The 6000-nt window shown below is 48.2% G+C and overlaps 2 protein-coding genes across 2 annotated transcripts in view; one reads left to right on the top strand and one right to left on the bottom strand.

Annotated features, from left to right (window-relative positions):
- LOC144973207 (uncharacterized) overlaps positions 1-33 on the bottom strand; it is an 81306-nt gene extending 81273 nt beyond the window's left edge. The window contains exon 1 of the mRNA XM_078915366.1: positions 1-33. This exon is cut by the window's left edge and continues 319 nt beyond it. The gene's annotated coding sequence lies outside the window, so the exon portion shown is untranslated.
- The window catches only part of LOC144973219 (uncharacterized), a 498849-nt gene that overhangs the window by 272830 nt on the left and 220019 nt on the right, over positions 1-6000 (top strand). The gene's annotated exons all lie outside the window — the stretch shown is intronic.

Genomic DNA, 6000 nt, shown 5'->3' with positions numbered 1-6000 from the left:
GGGGGCTTGAGGCACACGGGAGGGCAAAGGTGTAAATCCCGGTCGACCGTCACGAGACCATCCCGGGTATCGAGCCAACGAGCCACATGAGCTGCTCGCCCGGTGTGTGACTAAATTTGATCCAAACCCGGTGCCCGAATAGCAGCCCTATCCCGGGCGCCACACTATTGTCCTTATGTCGAGTCCCAACCAGTCCCGTCAATGGCGAAGCGGTCTGCCGCCTAGCCAAATAATACCGCGTTCGTGTCGCCCGGGTCGTCGGCACGTCCGAGAAAAAAGCGAACGTCCCATGCATCAATCGATTCGCGGCCTGCCGATTGGAAAATGCGACGGCGGGGATGGCGAACTGACGCGTATATTGTCCCTGAACGTCGAGAGCCAGAGTATGGCAAAAAATGAGCTTTTATCAAAGCTACTGGCCGTTCATTGCGTTGATATCCTCCTTTTACAGGAGACCCACCTTTATTCAGGCGCGCAATCTTCCCGATTCCAGATCCCAGGCTATACGGTGGTCCAACGCGAGGACACTTCGAGGCTCAAAGGAGGGGTTAGCGTTTACGCTAAAGAGCCATCGAAGGTAAGGGTCATTGAGAGCGTAACGGACAGCAATGGGGTGAACCGAATTTCCGTGGAAGTAGGTGGACTGTGTTTGCATAATATTTACAAACCACCTAGAGCGACTTGGACTACACCACCGGTACCGGTGGTCAGCCATCCTTCCATCTGTCTGGGAGACTTTAATAGCCACCATCACGAATGGGGCTACCGAGACTGCAACGAGGCAGGAAGACAACTCCGCTCATGGATGGACTGTAATGATCTACACCTAGTGTACGATCCTACAGCCAAGGGTACCTTCCGGGGTACCCGCCATAAGAAGGAGTACACTCCAGACCTCACCCTCGTAACGAAAAGCGCGAACGGTGAACCGCTGCAGGTGAAGCGGACAGTCCTCGGGGACTTTCCGCATAGCCAGCACAGGCCGGTTCTTGTCACAGCTGGGGTGACAATACCGAGGGTGCAGTCTCTCCCACTTTGCAGATGGAATTTCAGGAAGGCTGACTGGGAGGAATTCAGTTCCTATATCGAGCAGGTCTGCCCTGCCATTCCTCCCAAGTCCAAGAATATAACCAGATTTAGTAGGCTACTGGTTAAGAGCGCTCAACGCTCTATTCCACGGGGCAAGCGGAAATTCTACACCCCTTGCTGGACAGCAGAGTCGGAAGAGCTGTACCGAGAGTACCAGCAGACCCAGTCTCAGGACACAGCCGATAGACTACTTCAGTCTCTGGCAGAGGGAAGGAAGCAACGGTGGCAGGAGACCGTGGAAAGTCTCGACTTTACACACTCCAGCCGCCACGCTTGGCGTTTGATAAAGAAATTGGACCCAGATCGGAATTTCGCGAAGGCTGCACCGGAATGCGAGGCAGACACAATTGCCAAGAATATTAAGAACCGTAGTAAGCGGGTCCCTAATCAGGCTTTTGAGCGCGGTGTCCGCAAGGCGTACCGAACGATTTTGGACTCGCTACCTGCGGAGGAGTCGGACTGGACGGCCCCGTTCAGTCCCCGAGAAGTGGGTGCAGCCATTAGCGAAGTAAAGAACGGCAAAGCAGCAGGGATAGATGGTGTATATCCCGATATGGTGACGCATCTGGGCCCCAGGGCACGGGCCTGGCTAGCAGAGGCAATGTCGGACGTCCTTGCAAAAGGAAAGCTTCCACAAGTGTGGAAGCACGCGAAGATAGTTGCCATCCTGAAGCCAGGGAAGCCGGCGAAGGAGGCAGACAGTTACAGACCCATATCGCTGCTGAGCTGTCTTTACAAATTGTTGGAGCGTGTTCTATTAAACCGATGGGGGCCGGTCCTAGACGCTGCCCTGCCACCAGAGCAGGCAGGCTTCAGGGAAGGGAGGTGCACCACGGAGCAGGTCATTGCCCTTACAGAGCATATTGAGCACGGGTTCGAGAGAAAACAGCAAACAGGTGCTGTGTTTATAGACCTATCAGCGGCGTACGATACGGTCTGGTGCGATGGGTTAATGCTCAAACTTGCAAAAATCATAAGGTGCAAAAAGACCTTGAAGTTGTTCTCTTCGATCTTAGGGGAAAGGCAATTCCACGTCGCGCTGGGAGACGTCACGAGCAAAGTAAGGAAATTGAAGAATGGGGTCCCTCAGGGGTCGGTACTTGCGCCAATGTTGTTTAACGTTTACATTAGCGATATGCCGAACACTTCCTCCCTGAGGCTGGGATACGCAGACGACTGGGCACTCGTTACTCAGAGTAAAGTGTGGACCCGTCTCGAGAGCGTACTCAGCGAGGACGTCACCAGACTCAAATCCTACTTTGACAAGTGGTACCTGAAGATGAACACTTCAAAAACCGTGGCCACTGCATTTCACTTATGCAGTGGTTGGCACACCCGTAAACTGAATGTCCTAGTCGGGGACCAGCCACTCCCATATGAGCCGCGTCCAAAATATTTAGGGGTGACGTTGGATCGCAGCCTTACCTATCGGGCTCATCTCGAAGGGGTTGCCCGGAAGATAGAGAAGCGGAATAGTCTTCTGAGGAAGCTGGCGGGATCGACTTGGGGCGCTAGCCAAGCGCTCCTGAGAACATCCGCCCTGGCACTATGCTATTCCACCGCGGAGTATTGCGCTCCAGTGTGGGGTAGAAGCAGAAACGTTGAGAAGGTGGATGTAAAACTTCGCAAGTCGATGCACATAGTGTCGGGAACGCTAGCAACAACCCCTAGAGAATGGGGCCCGGTAATGGCAGCGATCCAGCCCCCCGATGTCCGGAGAGAGACCATTACGGGAAACTGGCTGAGTAAGATCAAAGAGAGAGGGAATGGGGATACCCCTCTCATGCGCATAATGAACGGTGCCCCGTTTCGAGCCGAAATAAGTCCCGGCAACCCTTGTACGCAGAATCCCTGACTACGGACAGAGCTGCACATACGAGATGGAAGTCGGTTTGGACGAATTCAATCCCTCGTGGGGCGGGGACCTACACTCCTCTAAGCTTGGTGAGAAGTTGCCAGGCTTTGATACCAGTAAGAGGAGACACTGGGTAGCTGCGAATCGGCTTCGGTCGAGGAGCTGCCTAACGGCCGGTGCGTTACATCAGTGGGGTCTAACTTCCTGTCCTTTATGTCCACGCTGTGGACAAGAACCCGAAACGGCAGAGCATCTAGTCGAAAGGTGTGTTGTGACGATGCTACCAGGCGGGTTCGCGACGGTGCACGAATGCGGACCGGACTTTGCTGATTGGGTCGATCGTCATAACATAATAGTGTGAACCATAAGAAGCTGCTGCCAAGTCACGTGATCACTCATTGCTCACTCCCATCCAATAGAAGCGATGGCCTCCTCATGCCTGAATTGGGTCTGACAGTGGTGCAAGATCGAATCGGCGTATATTATCTATCATGCAAATATGACTCATAAATGGAATATTTGCCTTCCTGTTCAAATTCAGTTGGGGGGGGGGGGGGGGTGGTCCGATAGATTAATTGGTAGAGCATTCGTCCCACAAGCAAAGAAACTTGTATCGAACATATTTTTTCTACCCTGTGGTGATTGAGAAGTAGGTTTTGTTTCATTTGGTGGGAATGTCTTGTATAAAAAACGTTCTATGTTTGAAAAAAAAAACACTTTTAAAAACGTTAAGTTTATATAGGGAAATATCCCCTAAATGTACTCAAAGCGCTTCACAAGGGATCCTTAGCCAACATCAGCACTTAACATGTAGGACGAGGTATGAAGCTTGTTAGGCGATATTACAATTTTGTTCTCTACAGATACAACGATGATAACGGCCAGGTAGCCATTTTACACCTGAGTAGTGAGAGAATGATAATAAAGAGCCTTAATCAAGGACTCAACTATGCGCCGCTAAGAATGGGGCCCGGTAATGGCAGCGATCCAGCGCCCCGATGTCCGGAGGGAGACCATTACGGGAAACTGGCTGAGTAAGATCAAAGAGAGAGGGAATGGGGATACCCCTCTCATGCGCATAATGAACGGTGCCCCCGTTTCGAGCCGAAATAAGTCCCGGCAACCCTTGTACGCAGAATCCCTGACTTCGGACAGAGCTGCACATACGAGATGGAAGTCGGTTTGGACGAATTCAATCCCTCGTGGGGGCGGGGACCTACACTCCTCTAAGCTTGGTGAGAAGTTGCCAGGCTTTGATACCAGTAAGAGGAGACACTGGGTAGCTGCGAATCGGCTTCGGTCGAGGAGCTGCCTAACGGCCGGTGCGTTACATCAGTGGGGTCTAACTTCCTGTCCAATATGTCCACGCTGTGGGCAAGAACCCGAAACGGCAGAGCATCTAGTCGAAAGGTGTGTTGTGACGATGCTACCAGGCGGGTTCGCGACGGTGCACGAATGCGGACCGGACTTTGCTGATTGGGTCGATCGTCATAACATAATAGTGTGAACCATAAGAAGCTGCTGCTAAGAACGGGACTCGAACCTGGACCTTCCAATCCAAAGGCGAGGGTCAGACCACAAGACCATATAGCCGCACTATGTAAATGGCAGCAAGAAGTTGTCAATGTCTACTTAACGCTACGGAAACTAGGAAAGACTTCATCTCCACAAACCTTTTAGCTCGTAAAGAATAGTTTTGAATTTGTTGAGTTAATATTTCTTATGCAGGATATAACATGCCGGTAACGACAGAGACAATGGTGTTACAGGCAAGGCGACTCAATTTTCACCTGAGTATTGTGACAAAACTGTGAGTAAAGAATCTTGACCGATTTCGCATTGCCCACAGCTAGAGTTCGTGTCATTGGGTGTTTCACAAAACAACAACAACAAAAAAAAAACAACGGGAATAAACCCTATGGGTTTGTCAGATCAAGTTAAAAGTATGTGCAATAGTGCCATCTAGACGATAGCAAGCAATGTTACTATCAGTTTAATGCAACATAAATCTGCTCCACTGGCCTCAATGCAATTATTTATTCATTTCCCTAATGGGTTTGCCGGAGTCTTTTCTTTTGCAGCAACGAATTAAGATTACAATCAAACATAGGATAGATTTAGATCCTAAATTGTTTTTAAATAGCGTATAATGTATACTTTTTTTTTCTTTACTACAAATCCATTTGGTTTTATCTGACTTTTTTTATTTGTTTTTTTTTTAAAGTGCTTTACGGCGCTTGCAACACATTTATGTTATTGCAGCACAAGTAAAAAGGGAAAATGGGATAGTCAAAAAATTATAGATTTACAAGTAAATGCACACAAGAAAAAGTATCACGAGGGGAAAGGTTCAAATAGGGAACAGATGAAGATTATATTTCAAAAGCATTTGCTCAGTGTACTTTGTTTGAAATCACCTAAAATGTCTCTTCCAGACATAAACTAGACTTGCCCTAAAAGGAAAACACTCAAATGCTTAAAGATTATTATATATTCGAAACAAAAAATGTCATGATAGATAACAGAGGGATGATTCACAAGGAAAAACATATCATCTCCCAAAACTATAACTATGCATTTGAATGTTTCCCTACCAAGGCCAGACAAAACTATGTAAACTGCGGAATATGGGAGGTAAAAATTCCACACAATCTAAGCCTCAATGTATACTGAAAATAGGCTTTTAATTTTGTAAAGTCAGAAACATCGGCCGTAACGAAAATCGTTAGCCCTCTTTTGTTTTCGAAAAAAGGGAAATGTAGAAAGATCCAATCATGCTCAAGGCCAAGGCTTTAAGCAATAAATGGAAAACAGGCTATTCAAACTGGGACATTTTCCTCCAATGCAAATCGGATGTCGATATCATTGGCATGTTTTATGATTATTCAAGTATGAATGTTATAGTAATGCGGTTATTGCTCTTTGTTTGAACGGAATTCTACAACTGTGGCACCGAAAGAAGAGCGGGTAACAGGAAATCAGTTCACTTCGATCAAAGCATTCTGTGCTCAAATTCAAATGATAGGCCGGTCAATAATCTTCTATTTTAGATTTCT

This window comes from Berghia stephanieae, chromosome 5 (genome assembly GCF_034508935.2).
Source record: "Berghia stephanieae isolate SIO BIC M18660-M18661 chromosome 5, UCSD_Bste_1.3, whole genome shotgun sequence".
NCBI classification, from domain to species: Eukaryota; Metazoa; Mollusca; class Gastropoda; order Nudibranchia; family Aeolidiidae; genus Berghia; species Berghia stephanieae.
Note: the sequence above shows the minus strand (reverse complement) of the source record. Positions and strands in the feature narration are given on the sequence as shown.